We start from the raw sequence: 21,248 nt of genomic DNA on the forward strand, positions 1-21,248 counted from the left end.
CTAGATCCTCATCATTATTCATTAGAACACCATCTTCGTCAAATGTAACATTTATGCTCTCCACTATCTATTTTCGTCTTAGATTATAGCATTTATAGGCCTTTCTTTTGTGTGAGTAACCAACAAATATACCTTCGTCAACACGTGATTCAAACTTACCCAACTTTTGATCTTCTCTTTTGATATAACATTTGCTTCCGAAGATTCCAAAATATTTTACATTAGCAGGTTTTCCTTTCCATAATTCATATGGGGTCTTGTTGCAATTATTTCTGAGAAGGCTTATTTTGATAATGAAGTCTGTCATATCAATTACTTGAACCCATAATTTTTCATCCAATTTTGAGTCCTTTAGCATTGTTCTACCCATTTCCTGTACAATTCTGTTCTTTCTTTCAGCAACTCCATTTTGTTGAGGTGTTCGTGCTATTGAAAATTGTCTTTTAATTCCATTTTCATCACAATATTGTTGAAATAATTTGGAAGTGAATTCCCCGCCATTAACTAATCTTAGACACTTTATTTTCAAATCAATTTCATTTTCGACCAACTCCTTGTAGATCTTAAAGCACTCAAATGCTTCAAACTTTTTCTTTAGGAAACTAACGATTGTCATCCTGGTATAGTAATCTATCATTAACATGAAATATAATTCTCCATCTAAGCCTTTTGTTCTCATAGGACCAATTAGATCAGTATGTATCAATTCCAATGGATGTGATGCAAAGTGTTTTTTTGTTTTAAATCTGAATTTTGTCTGCTTGTCGTGCCGACAGGCCTCACATAGTGTGTTGGAAGGTTTTGAGATTTTTGACCATTCTCGTACTGCTTCCTTTTTCTTATTTTAACTAGATTGTCAAAGTTTATGTGACCCATTCGTTTGTGCCATAACCAACTTTCATCTTCTTTAACTTGTAGACATGTTTTGGTTGCTTCATCCAAAACATATATGTCATTTGGAGCTCGATTTGTTGTAGCCACAATTTTACCATACTTTCCTTTCCTGATTTCACATTTTGTAGAGTTGAATAGAATTGTGTGTCCTTGATCACACATTTGTCCAACACTGAGAAGATTTTGATTCATGTTTTGAACTAATAGAACATTCTTGGCTAGAGCATGCTTGCTTCTGAGACTAATGGTACTTGATCCTATAACATTTGAAGATCCATCATTTCCAAAGGACATAATTCCATCCTTATTCTCTTTCAGAGGTACAAATTTATTTCTATCTCCAGTCATATGCATTGAGCAACCGCTATCAACATACCACACATCTTTGTTGTTTTGAGCCTTGAGAGTGAGAGCACAATTATCAGTCTTCTTCTTCTTCTTCCATGTTCGTTCGTTCTGTGGCTTCGAAGATTCTTCTGGAGGATTTTCAAGTATGTAGTCTTTGGCTATGTGTCCAAAGTTTCGACATTTGTAACATTCAATATTATTTCTTAAATGTTCAAATCTATTAATGTTTCGTTGAGCCCTATGAGGTTCATATTGGACAAATTTCCTGGAATTGTATTGGTTCCTAGGGTACGTGCGACATTCTATAGCTTTATGACCAAATTTTCCACATGAATAACAATAGCCATGAAAAATATGTTGGTACCTAGATGGAAATCTTCGTCGGGGAATTATCTTCCAAGGCTGTTCTTGTGAATCTTGTCCAATGAAGTCTACATTCCTGTTAGATATCATAGGTTCATTGTATTTTGTTGTGGAGGTCATGCTTCTTCTTCTTTGTAACCGAGGCCAATCTTGTTGTTGATTGTTGATGAGTTCTTCCAATGCCCCTGAGCTGTTGGCATAGTTTTGGACAATGTTTCCCCTCTTCACTTCCTTACGCAGCGAGACTACTTCGGATTCTAATGCTTCCCTTTCTCTGTTGCTTTCTTCCAACTTCTTTTGAAGTAAATCTTCAATACATTTGTGTTCTTCAACTTCAATTTTGAGACCTTGAACTTGTTCTTCAAGAGTATTGGAACAAATCTTCTCAGCCTTGAGCTCTTTTATAAGCTTGATTGCCTCCTTAGAAAATTCTTATATGGTCAACCCTTCTTCTTCGTTGTTTGATGCCTCTTGTTTATTGTGCTTGGCCATAAACAATACTCTCTCATTGGCTTCTTCGTCACTGTCACTGTCTTCATCGAATGATGAGCTATCTTCTCTAGAGAGAACATTCCTTTTGAATCTTTTCTTCTTGCCTTGCTTGTTGAATTTATTAAAGCCTTTCTTTCCTTTTGAGTTTCCATCACTTCTCTTCAGACGTTTTGATGTGAAATGCCCAACCTCACCATAACTGAAACATATAAATGGAAGTTTACCTTTGAATTTTCCCTTACCAATTTTTAGTTTTCTCGTAAAGTGATCATATTCTCCATCTGAAAAACCTTCTTCATCATCTTCCTTTTCTTCACACTTGCAGGTGGAAGTCTTTTCCTTTGAAATTCTTTTGTCCTTATTATTTTTCTTAGATGCAACAAACGTAGTTTCTAGATGTGAAGTACCCTCTTCTTCATCAATTCTCATTTCATATGCTATGAGAACTCCATGTAATTCCTCTTTGTTGAGTTTTTCCATATTTGCACTATATTCTAAGACCGATACCTTTGGGTTGAATCTTCCTAGTAACATTCTAAGAATCTTTCATATAATAGTATTCTCATCAACAGGTTCTCCCAATCCTTCCAGAGTGTTGGTTATTTCATGAACGTGTTGGAAGTATGCAACAATGTTGTAATCTTCTTTCATTCTGAGTTGCTCAAATTTTTCTCTATAGATTTGAAGCTTTGCTTCTTTGACAATTGAGTCACCTGCATATATATTCTCAAGCTTGTCCCATAAATTTTTGTCAGTTTTACAACCCAACATGTTATGATAAGAAGATTCAATAAGTCCACCGACAATAATATTCGTTGCTTTTGCATCATTTACCAAATTCTTCTTACCTTGTTCATTCGTGGTTGGTGTAAAGCAATTTTGAACAGTGTCTTGTACTTCATAACCTTGCGCCAAGAGATAGACCTCCATTCAACCTTTCCAGAGTGCATAATTATTTTCATTGAACAGAGGTACACCATTCTTGGTATGCTCCATGATCTCCTTCCAGTTGTTAAACTGCTATTGAAGGAACCAAGCTCTGATACCAATTGTTGGAAATACTGAGGGGGTGGGGGTGAATCAATGCTCCTTTCAATTAGTATTATTATTAATCTTTCACAGCATTAGTTAATCTTCAATTATTATCAGTGTTTGTACAATGATAGCAATAAACAAAAGGAACACAAATGCATAGAGTTTTTAAGGTGGAAACCCCTCCAAGGAAAAAACCACTGGAATGTTTTTCTAATAATTCTTTAATCTTCAACTCCAATTGAAAAGAAAGCTCTAACTTCCTAGAATCTAGAAAAGAATTCTTCTCCATCTCCCACTGGATGGACGCTCCAACGCCCAAGATTCTTCAGTAGTCAACTAAACGGATGCCCCAACACCCAATGAGCCACAATTCACCCTAGCACCACCCTAGCACCCTGAAGTTTTCATAGGCTTGAACCTGTTGGTGACTTGTTAGGTCCCTATAATACTACTGATTCCCCCTTTACTATTGTCATTGTAACCCTTATTGTTATTATTGTGCCCCTATTGTCCCCATATTTTTATTAGTGTGCCCCATAGAAACCCACTATTGTTATTGTTGTGCCCTTATGTTACTACTGCTATGTGGACTTGATTATATTGTGACCCCTTAGACTCTTATATATAGAAGGGAGGTTTAGTCATTTGTGTCATCCAAGAATTGTTAATTTGTGTAATGCAAAGGAGGTTTCCCCTTGAAGAGGTTGAATTATAAGGTGTTGATCTATCTTTTCTATCTTTTTGTGAGCTGGTTTCATAAGATTTGGTATAAGAGCTTTGGATTCTAGGGTTTCGCTGCTCCAAACAAGTCATCGTGGGATTTTCGTTGTAACTTTTTTCTATGACATTTCAGAAGCTACAAAAAAAATATATTTGAGCCGAAATTGTTTTGAACTTCACTTCCGAATTTCAGAGCTTTTCGTGCTATATTTTTGGCGATATGATATGAGGAAGTTAGGGTTTCATAGACTCCCGAATTACATTCCAAACAGGTGACCTGGGGAAAATCGTCATAACTTTTTTTTCTAAGCATCAGATTTAAATTTCGTAAGAAGTTTCATAAATAGGACTGCTTGTAGGTTTTTGTATAGCAGTTTCAGGTACTAAGGTCGAAACAATGATACATGGCACTTATACAAGCTCACTCTACTGAACTAGTCTATAATCAAGTCACCATGGGAGATTTGGCATAAATATTCCTTGGAGAATCCAATCTTGATCAGAATTGAGGGGTTAGAAAGAGGACTCAAAGGGATACTATAGGATGCAATTTCAGATATTTGAGATCCACAGTTATAGAGATACAACAGACTCAATATCAAGCTCTTACAAAGTGAAAAAAAGTGTGTAGTTTTTTTTTTTAATTTTTCATAAGATTGGTTTGAAAAATTAGTTTGAAGGAATTCAAAGGGAATAGTGAAGAATTATTAGCATTAATTGATTCCCCAAAGAAATAAAATGGAAACACCTAGTAAGCAACCTGAAAGCTCTAGCATGACTCATGAAGAAGAGGAAAAAATGCAACATGATATATCAAATTACAAGACCAAGTACAACAAATTTCACTCTCACAAAAGGTAACTGAAGCCAAGATGAATGGCGTCGAAGCTAATATGAATGGCATGCAAGTTAATATGGATGGCGTGAAAACTAAGATGAATGGCATGGACGCTAAGATAAATTGCATGGATGCTAAGATAAATTGCATGGACGCTAAGATGGAAGAATTGAAGATAAATTTGAATAAGTTGCTACAAGAAATGGTTACTAATGGTGAAAGGGTAGTAAAGGAAATTCGTGATGAGAACAAAAGAAATATTAATCATGATTTCATAGACTCCAATGTTGGATTGAAGACCCACCATGTTCCAAAAATCGATATGAGGAAGTTTGAAGGCAAGGATCCCGAAACATGGATACTACAGATGGAGCAATTTTTCGATCTCCATAATGTGCAAAACACACAAAAGGTACGTATTGTAACTTTATATTTGGAACCAAATCAATTTGTATGGTATCGATAGTTTGCTCTCATAAACAAATTGTCACTTGGGAAATTTTCACGGGAGAAGTGATAGCACATTATGAGGATGCAAAAAACAACAACTTTTTTAGCCAATTGATAAATCTCAAACGAAAGGGTTCAATGATAGAGCACATTGAGGACTTCCAAAAATTGAAGATAAGGGTAAAAGATATTCTAGAGGAGCATAGGATTAATGTGTTCATAGGGACGTTAAAGGATAGTATCCAACATGAGGTTCGCCTTTGGGAACCTGATTCGTTGGAGAAGGCATTGGAGCAAGAAAAATGGAAAGAAAAATTATGGCAACCAGGAAGCCTACCACTCACAACTATAAAGATGGAAGTGTTGTTGCCCCTAGCCTTCCACAACCTACAAGGATGACACCACAACAATTGGAATAAAGAAGATCAAAATGGCTTTGTTACAGTTGTGATAGCAAATACACTAAAGGTCATAAGTGTGTTGAGAATAAATTATTCTACATAGATTGTGAAGAGGAGGAAGAAAAGGAACAAGAAATGTCAAAAGAAGAGGATATACTCTAGGAACAAACCCTAGATAAAGAAGAAATGAATCCGACCATATCTTGTAATGCATTTGATCCGGATTTAAATAGGAACACAACAAATTATAGATATAACCATACATATAGAGATGCAACAGAAATAATACTTCATTTCATTACTGTAAAATACTGAAATATTCTTACAAACAGAAATTGAAATAAACTAGCTAAGGCGATGGTAGCTTATCTCTGAGAAGAGATGTGGCGGCTACATGCCTCTGAACTGTGTTACAATGAGGCTTGAAGGCCTATTTATTGTTGAGAAACAATGGAAAACCGTAAACATTCAAAAACCTAACCCTAGAAGATGAAACGCCAAACTATGGGCCCCGTTTGGGTAAATTGGTACATCAAATTCCTGGGGTTGTAACTTTGACATACGATCTTCGTTTGACGCGCACAATATCTCATTAGAGACATCTATCCAAGAAATAAAACTTTGGGAAGAGAAACATCAGTCCATGGACCCATGTTGCTCCCAGATTTCCCAAAAAACTTCGTTTAGGGCCTCAAAACGGCTCCAGAAGTTCAGGACCCAAAAAACTGCTAAAAATAGTAAAATATGCTACAATTAAGGAAACTGAAAAGAAGAAAGAAACAATGGTGGGGGTCCAGGTGGAATTGGCAAGTGGCCACCATAATCCACTTGGATAATTCCTCCCCCCTTAGAAAGCAATGGTCCCCATTGCATTGAGTTCCTTCATGAGATGAGGAAACTTCTATTGAACTTGGTCCCTGGTGAGCCACTTGCCCTGGTGAAGGAGTTGGCTTGCTTTGAAAACTCGATACAGTTGGATATTCTACTGGCAAGAGTGCTTGATCTGTGTGTCCATGATCCGATTAGTTGCATCTTGTTCCATGCAATCTGGATTTAACTCTGTGGATGTGAGATGTTATGCAATGTCAGATGTGTCTAGTAATGGTGGAAAGTATGGCCGAAGGTGGTCCACATTGAACACTAGGTGCAGGCCAAGGAATGGGGGAATGTTGAGCTCAAATGGATTGTCTCCCACAGCCTCGGTAATGGTTTAAGGACCATATCAGAGTGGGCTTAGTTTCTGATAGGCTCCAGTAAGGCATTCCTTTTGCAAATGCAACCAGACTTTGTCACCCGCCTGAAACTTGTGTGGCACCCGATGTTGATCATGTCACTGCTTGTACTTGGAATTTAATTTCTCCAGAATGTCGTGGACCTACTGGCGAATATGTTGGATGTGCTCAATGAAACTATTTGCCTTATCTATTTCGGACTAGACATGAGCCGAATCTGCGTGAGTACTTGCAAATGGCATGGCCACATCATGGGACATAGTGGTTGGAACCCTAGGCCCACCTGAAGAGGGTTGTGGCCAATCGAGTTGTGGAGAGCCCGGTTATAGTTGTGTTGAACATAGGGGAGGCTCTCATCCCATGTGCTTGGATGCTTTGAGTTGTACATGCAAAAAATGTGTACGATCATCTTGTTGACAACCTCTATCTGGCCATCAGTTTGGGGATGGAAGGTTGTGGACTTAGTGAGTTTGGTGTCCAGCATCGACCAGAGACTAGACCAAAATGTACTGAGGAACCTACTATCCTGATTTGAGATGATAGACTATGGGATCCCAAAGTGTACCCACACTCGTTCAAAGAAGAGTTTAGTAGTGGCTTCTGCTATGATATTCTTCTTGTAGGCTGTCATAATAGCCATCTTTGAGAACCTGTCAACGACCACAAAAACACTGTCGTTTCCATGCTTAGTAGAAGGAAGGCCTGACATGTAATCCATGGATATGGATTCCCAAGGTCGACTAGGGGTAGGCAGCTGAGTATAGAGGCCTTTCTTCTCGATGGTCGGTTTGGCAATGGCACAAGCAGTGCATGATTTGATGTACTTCCTAACATCCTGTTGAAGATTCGGCCAATAGAAATACTTCTGCAATATTGCCACCATTTTCTCGACCCCGAAATGCCCAGCAGCCTGACTGTAGTGTGCCTCCCAAATCATCTTAGCACGCTCGCTTGAAGGAACACAAAGGTGCCCCAGGTGGCATAACATGGCATCCTGGAGGTGAAAATCTGGAACATACTGACACTCCAAGAGTGTCTGGTATGTGTGGCTGAATTTGTTGGATGTGGAGCCTAATTATCTTCTGTATTCAAAGGTATCACCGCATTGGACCCCAGTTTGAAATGGGGCAGCAACGCCGCCCATAAAAGTATAGTAATTTCCAGTCAATCTGGGTCGTCCATTAGGAAGATGATTTGACGATAGAAGTTATGTTTAATTTAGGGTTTTTTGCCCTAGAAGGCAACCCCTCGCTATATATGAGGGAATTGTATTGCGTCTATGTATATCGTAATATTTGTATTCTGAGTGAGGAAGAGAGAGGAGATTGAGAGAGAAGAGGGAGTTGCAGCGGATCTGCTGTAGGTTGTATCTCTTCAGTTTGTTGGATAATATAAAAAGAAGGACTAGCTATTTCTCCGTGGACGTAGCCCAAACTGGTGAACCACATATATCTGTGCCTCTCTTGTTTTATGCGTTTTTTGTGTTTATATTTCTGCAATATTTTATGTGTTCCATTGCTCTGTAATATATAATTTTCTAACAACTAGTATTAGAGCCAAAGGTATATTTGGCTAATAAACTCGCAGGAGAGAAGGGTTCCTGGTTTGAGTGGGAGCAATGGCTGAAGATGGTAGGTTTAGAGTTAAAAAATTCAATGGCCAAAACTACGAGCTATGGAAGATGTAGATGGAAGATTATTTGTATCAGAGAGATCTGTACCTACCATTGAGTGGAAAGACAAAGAAGTCGATGAGTATGACAGACACAAAATGGAATATCCTTGACAGAAAGGAACTTGGAATGATACAGCTATGCCTAGCGGCATTGGTAGCATTTAATATTTCAAAGGAAACGACAACAGAGGGTTTAATGTCGACATTGGCCAAACTATATGAAAACCCTTGGCCTCAAATAAGGTATTTCTTATGAAGCGTTTATTTAATATGAAGATGTCAGAAGGTGGATTTGTTGCAGACCATTTAAATGATTTTAATACAGTTACAAGTCAGTTAAGTTCTGTAGGGGTAACTTTTGATGATGAAGTTAGGCCTCTGTTATTTCTGTGCTCATTGCCAGAAAGTTGGAATGGTTTAGTTATGGCCATTAGTAACTCTGTCTCTGGATCTAGTACTTTAATGTTTGATGATGTTGTCGGTGTAATCATTAGCGAGGAAATGCGACAGAAAAGCTTTGATGAGACATCAGGTAATGCTTTGATTGCGGAGACTAGGGGAAGAAAAATGGAAAGAGGAAAGAGCCCTGGATATCGCAGTAAGTCAAGAAAAGGCAGATCCAAGTCTATATCAAGGATAGTGTGCTAGAAATGCGAGAAGAAAGGACACCTGAATAAATACTGCAAGTCTCGGAAGGGAAAAGAAGAAAACATGCATCAAGAAACTAACCATGAAGTGAATGTAACAGGTGATGTGTTACAAGATGCTTTGATTCTTTCATTAGAAAAATATTATTGATGCTTGGGTGGTAGATTCAGGGGCCTCATTCCATGTCACACCTGATAGGAAACATTTTTATGATTATGTTCAAGGAGATTTTGGACAGGTTCAATTGGGTGATGACAAACCGTGTAAAATCATTGGAATGGGTACAGTTTTCGAAAAATAGAAAAATGGAAATCAGTGGCTATTGAAGGAGGTAAGGCATGTTCCAGATTTGAAGAAAAATTTGATTTCAACAGGACAGTTGGGAGGTGAAGGTTGCGTAACCACTTTCACAGATAAAACCTGGAAGGTCACTAAAGGATCCCTGATAATAACGAAAGGAGGAAAGGTTGGTACATTGTATCTATGCAATGGTATTTCTAACTCTGTTAATGCTTTAACCTCTATAGGAGAAGATACGACATTGTTGCGTCATAGTCTCGGGCACATGAGTGAGAAGGGGATGCAGATTCTTCACTCAAGAAATTTGTTGCGAGGTTTGAAGCATATTGATTTAAAATTCTGTGAGAACTGTGTTTATGGAAAATAGAAGAGAGTCAGATTCCTTAGAGTTGGGAAAGAAAAGAAGAGCGAATAATTAGAGCTTGTGCATATAGATGTATGGGGACTTGCTCAGGTATCATCTCTTGGTGGCTCTCGTTATTATGTTACTTTTATTGATGATGCAACCAGAAAAACCTGGATTTATTGTATTTGAAATAAATCCGATGTATTTGATACTTTCAAGAAATGGAAAGCTTTGGTTGAAAATGAGACAAGAAAAAGGTTGAAGTGTCTTAGATCAGACAATGAAGGTGAATATTGCAGTAAAGAGTTTGATAGGTACTGTTCAGAGAATTGAATTCGTAGAGAGAAGATAGTTCCAGGAACACCACAAGAAAATGGTGTGTCAGAAAGGATGAACAGGACAATCATGGAGCGTGCAAGGTGCATGAGATTGCATGCAGGATTTCTGTTACAATTTTGGGAAGATGATGTAGATACTGCTATTTATCTAATAAAGAGAGGGCCTTCAAGTTCCTTGGATGGTGGTATCCAGAGGAGGCATGGATAGGTAAAAAGGTAAACTACTCTTTTTTAAAGACTTTTGGTTGTGAGGTCTTTGTCCACATTAATAAAGAAAATAGAACAAAGATTGAGGCAAAATCAAAGAAATGTACCTTTATTGGATATGGTGTTAATGATTTTGGTTATTGCTTATATGATTATGAAAATCACAAAATCATTACGAGCAGAGATGTAATATTCAATGAAAAGGTTTTGTATAAGGATCACTTGCACGAAAAGAAACAGGAAAAAGAAAACAGATAATACACAGTGCTTGACAATATCACAAGAAAAGTGATGGTGCCTGAAAATCATAATGATCAACAGCCAGAAAAACAACCACAACAACAACAAGCACATCAAACACCTAAAAGTGGTGTTAGAAGATCTACCGGGATAAGTAGGCCCCCTGAACGATACTCTCCTTCATTATATTATGTATTGTTGACTGATTCTGGTGAACCAGAATGTTATGAAGAAGCAGTGCAGGTAGAAACCAGGAAGAAGTGGGAGCAAGCTATGGAAGAAGAGATGGACTCCTTAGCACATAACTAGACTTGGGACTTAGTCAGGTTGCCTGTAGGTAAAACAACATTGCAGAATAAATGGGTTTACAAGTTGAAGGAAGAAGATGGAGGTAGAAAAGGGTATAAAGCTAGACTTGTGGTGAAAGGGTTTGCACATAAAAAGGGTATAGACTTTGATGAGATATTTTTTCCTGTTGTGAAAATGACTTCAATCAGAACCATTCTAATTCTAGTAGCAGCTGAAGATTTGCATCTTGAGCAGTTAGATGTAAAGACAACCTTTCTCCATGGGGATTTGGAGGAAGAGATATATATGCAGCAGCCACAAAGATATGAGGAAAAAGGGAAGGAGAAACTAGTGTGCAGGTTGAAGAAGACAGTGGTATCTAAAATTTGACAGGTTTATGTCTGAACAAGGTTATACTAGGTGTCACTCTAATCATCGTGTTTATCTCAAAAGGAAAAATGATGGCAGCTATATTATATTGTTATTGTATGTAGATGACATGCTCATTGTAGGTTCAAACATGTAGGAAATAAATGTGCTCAAAAGGAAATTGGCAAACTCGTTTGCAATGAAGGATTTGGGTGTTGCAAAACAAATCCTTGGTATGAGAATAACTAGAGACAGGAAGAATCACAAATTAACATTGTCTCAAAGTGAGTACATAGAAAAGGTGTTGAAAGGGTTTAATATGCAGAATGCAAAACCAGTTAGTATACCTTTGGCTAGCCATTTCAAATTGAGTAAGGAAGCGTGTCCCAAGACTCAGGAAGAAATGGCTCATATGTCTAAAGTTCCATATGCACCAGCAGTTGGAAGCTTAATGTATGCAATGGTATGCACAAGGCCTGGTATTGCACAGGCAGTGGTAGTTGTAAGCAGGTGCATGAACAATCCAGGAAAAGAACTTTGGATGGCGGTGAAGTGGATTCTCAGGTATTTGAGAGGTACCACAAATCAAGCATTATGCTTTGGTGGTTCAAACATTGCTCTACAGGGATATGTTGATGTAGATATGGCGGGTGATAGAGATAATAGGAGGAGAACAACAGGGTATGTGTTTACTGTAGGTGTAACAACTGTCAGTTAGGTCTCAAAACTACAAAGTGTTATTGCATTGTCAACAACAGAAGTAGAGTATGTTGCTGCTACAGAGGCTAGTAAAGAAATGATTTGGTTACAAAGGTTTCTGGATGAATTGGGTAAGAAGCAGGAGTTGGGCAGGTTATACAGTGACAGCCAGAGTGCCATACATCTTGCAAAGAACTCTGTATTTCATTCCAAGACTAAGCATATACAGCTCAAGTACCATTTCATACAGTCAGCGTTGGAATATGGACAGTTGAAGCTAGAAAAGATACACACTATCTAGAATCCTGCAGATATGTTAACAAAATTTGTAACTAGGGAGAAACTGAGAATCTACTTAGTTTCAATTGGTCTTCAAGTATGATGAAGAAGATGAGAAACATCCAGGTCCAAAGTGGAGTCATTGTCTAGCAAATGAAGTAGCGATGGAGTTACTATAATTAGTCTCCAAGTGGGAGATTGTTGGGTGTGGAGCCTAATTATCTTCTATATTCAAAGGTATCAATGCATTCAACCCTAGTTCGAAATGGGGCGGCAACACCGCCCATAAAATATTCGCTATAGGGGGGGTCCACGGGGTGGCGACTGCAACCTTTTGGGATCCCCCCCTGGTGGGGGGTTTTGGGGGTAGCGCCCCCAAAGCTAAGAATAGATGTAAAATTGCCTTGTAAAAGTATAGTAATTTCTATTCAATCTGGGTTTTTCATTAGGCAGATGATCTGATGGTAGAAGTTATGTTTAATTTAGGGTTTTTTCTCCATAGAAGGCAACCCCTCGCTATATATGAGTGAATTGTATTGCGTCTATGTATATCTGAATATCTGTATTCTGAGTGAGGAAGAGAGAGGAGATTGAGAGCGAAGAGGGAGTTACAACAGATCTGCTGTAGGTTGTATCTCTTCAGTTTGCTGGATAATATAAAAATAATGACTGGTTGTTTCTCCGTGGACGTAGCCCAAATTGGATGAACCATGGATATCTGTGTCTCTCTTGTTTGATGCGTTTTCAGTGTTTATATTTTTGCAATATTTTATGTGTTCCATTGCTCTGTAATATATAATTTTCTAATAGAAATTTGGGTCACTTTTGTAGAGAAGTGTCCAAATCAGAAGTCTCGTGCCCACAAGAGTTGAGAATGGTGGTTAACGCCATGATCGGTGGTCGACTGAGGCAATCTACAACATTATTGGTGTTTCCCTTCTTATATTTGATATTCAAATGGAACTGTTGTAGGTATGTGGACCACTTTTGATGGCAATCATTCTGCAATTTCCCTTGGGTCTGTATGAACTTCAGGGGTCAGCGGTCTGTGTGGATGACCGTTTCCTTCCCCAAAATGTAATGCTTCCATTGTCGGTAGGCCTGCACAATGGAATACATCTCTTTGTCATAAGTGGGATACTTCTAGACTATGTCTGAAAGCGTCTCACTGTGATATGCCACTAGATGCCCGTGTTGAGTAAGGACTGCCCCAATAGCATAGTCAGAGGCATCTGTCTCGACCTCAAATGGTTATTGCAAGTCTGGTAATGCGAGCACTGGTGCCGAGCAGAGGCGATATTTCAACTCTATGAATTCCTTCTGTTGAGGTTTAGACCAAAAGAGTTTTGCTTTCGCTCCCACATCTTATCGTGTATTATGAATCAATACTGCTTGCAGCTTAAAAGCGGTGTGATAAATACCTTTGGTTTTGGAAAACCGCTTCCAGGTTCTGTTGGATACCTATACCAATAGGTTTCATATTTCATGATTGGCAAGGGAAAGTCCAAATATGCTCTGCTTTGATATCACAAAGATCCCATATTTCCTAGAGAACAAAAGGTGTGTAAAGTGTTTCAATGTTGATGACCTTATTTCAATTTTGGTGGATGATCCAACAGTTTAATCTGGATCATGCCATGTTTTCAATTTTCAGTTATAGAATAGAGAAAGAAGTGTGTCCAAACTGCTTAATCTTGGCAGACAACTAGTTCAGGTAGAGAAGAAAAGGCTCCCAACAGCTTAATCTGGGACCTTGGAAGAGATAAGGGTAGAAGTAGATAGAAAAAGCAAAAGAAAAAAGCCAAAGAAAAGAAAAGGCAAGTAAGGGTCTGCAAGTCCAAGTGCACCCTCCAAGAAGAAATAAAAATGCTAGGCAAGTAGCTGGGTAAGTAGTTGGGGTTGCAGAAAGGTTATCCCTACCATTGCAGAGATGGTAACTGTGGGCATCAAAGCAAAGTCAATTAATTGACAAAGGTGTTCTTCTTCATCAAATCGCAGCAGGAAGCATGACTAATTTCCCTCATTCCCCTCCAATTTCATTTCTAACATCCCCCCATCAGCTAAGATTCATGGAAGAGACTACGGTTTCATGGTGGTTCTTAATCTTTAGAAGCCACATTTCTTGTCTAAAAATCTTTTCATTTTGATCTACTCTTAAAACCAAGTTTGTTTCACATAAACTTAATGGTTTCCCCTCCACTTACCCTCTCATCCATATTAACTCTAATTCTACTATGTAAATCCCCTATATTACCTTTCCCCTATTAGTACTAACACCATGGTGTATAAACCCCAAGCAGTATGTAAATACCCCTCCCCTTGGCAATATAGCCAATAAGTCCTATATCAGGGATCAAAGTGGCATCTGGCCACTTGGATGAACCTACAACTCATCTACCCTCCCTTTCCTCAAGTCATTCCACTCACCAAACCATTATTTGCCAAGAGAAACCTTATAAAAACCCTTTTACCCATGAAAACCCTTTGAAACTGCCAAAATTCCCAAAAAACCCACTTTCTTTTCCCTAACCAAAGTTTGCGCATACAATTTGATTTTTGAAATACATTGGAAAAATCTTTCAAAACACGTATTTATGCCTCCGCCCGCTGCCGTATACACTGGTCATGTCACCTCCCCGATGGCCGTTGGATCAGGCCCTCCAGATCCGACGGTCAGCATCCATATCGGAGCGGATCCTCTGTCCGGGCGATACCTTCCGACGGCCGTATTTTGGTTACGTCACTCCGCTGCCACGCGCCCTCGCCACAGCGCGTCAGAGGTACAACTGATAATTACCGCCACCGTACCGTAAGCGGTGCGATACGAAACCGCTGCCAGTTTCCGGTTTCCCCATTCCGCTTGCATTACGTCCTCACCGCGTCAGCTCCCCGTCGCCTTACGTCACCGCCACCTATGCCGCCACGTCAACTTTCGCTCCAGTCGTTGGCCGATCTGTCCCGCCACCTCATCATCCCCGTGGGCCAGTCAGGGCTCGCCACGTCACCCGATGACATCAGCATGACGTCATCCAACCTTGACCCCACCAATGACGTCATGCTGACGTCATCGCAAAAAGGCGCCAAATTGCTAAAAGTCTATATTATGGCCAAAAATCGCATTTTTTACGTTCTTTTCATTCATTTTTCGTTCTCTCTGCTGCATGCGGTTCACGTCCGAGCTTGCTGTCAACCTGCTAAATCGACCAGGAGACCTCCAGCGTACGAGTCCAGCCTACATATACGACCTCTGCTCACTGTTTTACCAGGTATTCTTCATCATTTATCCTCCGTGCGCCTGCAATTCTCTATAAATCACTCCGAAAGCTTAAAGGACGTTAAAACTTATAAATTCACCAGTGGATTCCTCTGCAGAGCTTCCAATTTCCAACTACCACCTCGAAAAACACCAGCCGAGCTTTGTTCTACCTACATTCTGTTGAAAAACTAAGTTCTGTCTGCGCAATCGCGGCAGGCTCATTTAAACTCAAAATTCACCATTAAAAGACCACCGAACTAGCATTCAGACCAAACCAGAGCTGCCACTACACGTTTATAGGGCCACATTGGGCAAGTTGAACGTAACTTATTACTGGTTCGCGCAATCGCGAACCATTCATCTGCAAGAAGCTAATTTGCCTCAAAAACAAATTCTGCTCAGGTCTGCAACTCACCTATTAACTCAAAAGCAGCGTTTCAACCGCTACAACCTTTCCCATTCACTCTTTGTCCTCAGAAATTCTCATTTTCCTCAGAAAAAGCGTTGTTTGTGTTACTCTGCATAGTAACACCAGTCCTTGAGAAAACAGAATCCTAAGAAGAACCATGGATCCCCCTGTGGCTCCTATAGCCCTCAATGTAGCTCCTCTGAATGCCCCTCACAGAGCATTGGGCTGGAAAGCATTAGCTGATTTAGACTATAACATATCAGAAGAAGTGCTAAGCAGGAGCAGGTTTCATCTCCAAATACTAAATGAAATTAAAATCAAACATCAGAATGGGACAAACATCTTGGGAATTTGGGATTCCTCTCTCCCAATCTTCAAGCTACCACAGGTCAACCAATTCCCAGAACTCATCCACTTATGTGCTGAGTATTATGATGCATCCCAGAGGGCAGTGCTTGACTCTTCAGGCGCAATTTTGTTTCTTATTACCCCTGAAGCCATCAGGGAGATGCTGCAGTTCAAAACAAATAAGAAGTTGGTCCCTCTATCACTAGCTGATTTGATAATAGGGGGAGCCAGAATGACAGAGGCCCAGATTACAATGCTAAACCAGTTATTCATCAAAGCAGACACTGTACAAACTCCCCCCATCAACTCTGTCTACCTCAACCAATTGGGCCTGGACCTTGTTGACATGATCAGTCCCATCTTGGGATATGATTCAGTGGAATATGTGGATGAAACGGTTATGCACATAATGCTCATGTTTGCTCCAGGTAGAAAACCAGTCTGCTATGACTATGCCACATACATCTCTGACAAGATGCATGAGCAGCTGATGAACCTGTCAAGAGATAGGGTATTTAAATACACTTCCTACATATATCATTTGCTTCTATACTTCCAGCATGAGAAGTTCTCCTTCCCAATGAAAAGAGAAGATGCACAGGGAAATTTGAGATCGGTGGTGTACTGGACATCTGCTTTCCACCTCACTTTCTATTCTCCATACACCTACTGTGAATTCATTGATCACTTCATTCATCCAGCCATGACTCTACTTTTGGGCTCACCTCCTCCCAGATTGACAGATGAGATGCAAAGACTCCTGCATTTATCAAAAGCATACAGCATTGGGGATTGGTACTTCTACCAACACCACACCGTTATCAGAATATATGGGTGTGAGTTGCCCCCATTTAGACTACCCAGATTTGTGCCTATGAGACTACTTGCCTTAGAATACTTCAGGCAGTTTGGCTTTGTGGATGTGTTCCACTTTTCAGGCAAAGGTAAGAAGGCATAGCTAAAAGTCAAAAGTCAACTTGGCCATCTCCTTTATAACGAAAGGGAGGAAGGGTGGAAGGAAGCAGATAGAATACTTGGGGGCCTTGGTCTCAAATACAGCTTCCTATGGAAACCTTATGACCCTAACAACTTCATTACCATGAGGAGGCTTAAATACAAGTTGTCTGCTTATGATAATTGCAGCCTTCCTCACATTGAAAAACATGCCAATCAAAGTAAATGGAGGAGAGGGACTTTAGAAGAAGCTGTTACTCAAGAAGAGCTTAATCAAAGAGCTCTAAGAAACCTAGAGAAAATGGCTGACCTTGAGTTTTATTCACAGGTCAGCTCACTGCCGAGCACACAAATTGGAGCAGCAGCATCCTCTTCAACCGCCCAACAACAAGCTACAAGAGTTGCTGGAAATATATCAGTGAAGGGAAAAGAACAGCTGATGGAGATAGAGCCAGAGCAGCGAGAGAAAGAACAGACAGAGCAGCAGCAACAACAAAAACAACAACAGCAGCAAGGAGAAGGGCAATCTGAAACACAGCAGCCCTTACAGCAAGAAAGAGTGGTAGATGTCCCAATTACCACTGAGCAGCAGGCCCAGAATGTAGAACACTCAAGGCCTGAAAACATTACTGATGCCTCGGTCCTTCAAACTCCACAGAAGGAGGACCTAAGTAGGAAAAGGGACAGAGAAACACCCATGACTTCATCCATCAACCAAGGGGAGAAGAGACAGAGATTAAATGACTTCTCAGAGGATGATGAGGCAATTAGACAAGCAATGGGTATGGGCCCACCCAGCAGGGAAGCCTCGGTCAGTTCCTTCCACCGAGAACAAGACAGAATCATGGGAGGGGAGGTCACTTCCTCCAGCCAATAGAGGGAAGGAGAGGTAGGCATCAAACAGCAGTTTATAGACATCAAAAGGAGGAGTGAACCCATGAAAATCAAATTATACAACCATTTGTTGAAAATGGCCCCCTCCAACCAACAAAGATTAATGGCTGCCTTTGATGTGGACGAAGGCAAGTTGACTATGAGTCACTTCATACCCACTGCACTCCAGCCACAATCTACTGCAGATTATCTCCGGACTAATCTAGAGGTCCTGGCCAAGGACATCCACCCAATGGATAAAATTGAGCTGCACAAGCAAACTGGTGAAATGGTGTATGCCTCCTTGGCAGACAAAACATTGGAGAATTACAAATTAACAAGCAGCCTCAATGCTACAGCCTCTCAACTAGAATTGGAGAGGGCTTCATCTCAGGCCAAAGACAACAGGATAAAATCCCTAGAGGACATCATCGTGGAAATTGGGCATAACCCCAATGACATCAAAGGGATACAGGAGATCTTGAAACTAAGGGATGCTGACATGGCTGCATTAAGGAAGAAAGTCAAGCTCCCAGCTACCATTCACCCCCAAACAGATGAGGTAGCCCAACAAAGGATGGAAAAGGATGCCACAGATCTGCTAATATCTATATATAAGCAGCTCCTGCAGACACAAGAGAAATTAGGAGAGTCTGAGGCTACTCAAGCGGCCTTACAAGCAGCACTAAAGCAAAGACAAGAGGGTCAGACTTCTCAGCCTCCTCCTCAAGTTATCAATCTTGAGGATGTTGCTCTTTCCACTGTGCCTCCACCTCAACAAACTGAACAAACAGCTACATCCACTTCAGCAGCACCTACAAGTACAGAACAGGCACATAGCCTAGACATGCAGAAATTAAAGAATGAAATACAAATCTTGGAAGCTCAGATGACAGAGCTACATGAAACTAGAGATAAGCTGGCCAAGGTCAATGAAAGGCATGATAAGACAAAAAGAGAGGTGGGAGAAAAGGCCAGGGAAATCAAAGCCCTTAAAGATAGGATCGAGGAGCTTGAGAATGAGCTCAAGCTAGATAAAATCATATCTGAGATCAGAGCAATGATATGGTCCAATATTGGCCAATCCATCAACAACCAATGGCCATATATCGAGACAATCCATGAGCAACTAGAGCTCATCCCAAAGGCACAGAAGGAAATCCGAACATCAAGGGCCTTATTAGGAAATATGCCTGAAGTTGCTACAAGAATGATCAATGTGCTTAACCACAAAACAAGTTCTCAGTTAGCCACCATTGGAATCACAAATAGAACTGAGTCTATTCAAATGATCAAGAGGGTTCTTACTCTTAGAAATCTGGTACAGACATTGGACAGAAGAACCCAGGATATGCAGACAGAGGTAAATAGGTTCATGGAGAAATTTCAGGTATTGCAGAGTAGAGGACTCCCTAGCTTACTGAACAGCGGAGGGAAATTATTCACCCATGAACAGTATGCCAAAAGAGTAAATGTTTTTGCCTCAGCACAGATCAATGAGAAAGCCAGCACTTCAGAAGACACAGGGCCTATTACAGGACAGGTTTTCTATAGTAAGATAGAAAATCTATTTTTTATAATGAATGAAATTAATCACTTGTTTGATGTGGCCCCAAATTTTTCAAATATACAGAAGCTGAAGAGACAATGGAGGCCATCCTCAGGTATTAGCTCCCTACACAGGAATGGTGGACAGATGCAATACAGAGAATTTTGTAATCACTAAGGCATTCACCAAATTTCTGTTTTATTACAAATTTTTATAAAAAGCACAGTTCAGCAAAGTCAGCATGCAGCATAAATCAAAGCTGAGCCAACTCAGCGGATGTAGCGGCCAACAAAGCAGAAATAGAAGACCACAGCTGGCAAACCCGAGAATGCACTGCGCAACCAAAAGTAAATGCGTATTTCCAGAATTAAAACAGAGTAATGCAACCGACTCAGTGACTCTCAAAAGTCAAAACAGTCCTCTGACAGACATAAAGGGCATTTACGCTGCATTCAAAATTGTAATAACTCCTTGCCTACTTTCTGAACGTAATAATGAAGATATTTTCTCTCTCAGATGACTCAATGCCTGAGATATTTTGTATACGCATTCCTATAAATTCCCCTTCGCATAAGATTGCAAGGGTTGTTGTTGATTTCTCCTGAAGAAGTTCTTATGCTGTAATCCTTTTCAGAAGTTAATAGAGCAAAGCAATGGAATTTCTCGGATTTCTGAGGTGTTGGATGCGTTCTGGTGTCTGTTGATAACTACTGGATCCCTGTGTATTTCATCATACAATAAGTCGTTGTATCTCTCTCTGTTAATTAGTTGTTTTGTTAAAATCCATATATGTTATCTGTTTTCAATACTAAGCAACAAGGAAAAAGAATAGCTTTCAGGATTTATTCACTGAGTACCCTGAGTTCAATTTGCGTTGTTTATCAATGTTTTCTTCAGCTGTAATCTAGTTAAGTGTAATTCTTAAATGCTGCACTTTCAGAATACATCTATCACAGTGACCTTTGTCACAGGAATTCAAGTTTAGCTCCTGCGCAGTGTGCTCACCTTCACCCACCAGCTCAATAGAAAATTCTTAATTGCTTTCTGTTGGTCGACATACATCACCATTTGATCTAGTTTGTCTATTTAAAATACACAATAGGCCCTGCAGTTTGAACACCACCAAACCAGCGTATCAGATCATTTCACAACTCCAGACTCCATTGCCCAATGGTATTATACTATCTAAACACTGCATCATAAGACCTGAAAGAAATCCTTCAACCAAAACATAAACCAAAACCTGAGCATAATAGCTAGCCTAAAACACCATCATAACAGAGACAAATCATAAAGAGAGAGCCCTCTCTGGTTGCAGTTAGGCTAGGAACTGTAACCCAAAGATTGGTTAGTGGTTACCCCGGCCGTATTCCCTTGGGAGTCATAGGGAACAACCTGGGTGTTAACATAATTGGCGACTCCACTGGGGACTTCTTAGGATTTTTTCAATTACTATATGTTTTCCAAAGCTACCATCAAACCTGAAACCAGCCAAGAGGCCTTAGAACTATTTCTGCATCACACTAACAGCTTTAAGGAGGAGCTTGTTTGGGGAATCTTCGTCTTAGCTTTAAGAATATATAGCCATTCCAAAATCTTCATCCAGTCCTTGCAAATATAAAAACTTCCTGCAAAATCCCAAAAAACAGGTTGGAAGCTGGCTCCTAAGAAAAATCCACGGCATACTAGGGAAAATCC

This window comes from Pinus tabuliformis, chromosome 8 (genome assembly GCF_031772625.1).
Source record: "Pinus tabuliformis cultivar Carrire ecotype Pingquan chromosome 8, CPIR1, whole genome shotgun sequence".
Classification (NCBI taxonomy): Eukaryota; Viridiplantae; Streptophyta; class Pinopsida; order Pinales; family Pinaceae; genus Pinus; species Pinus tabuliformis.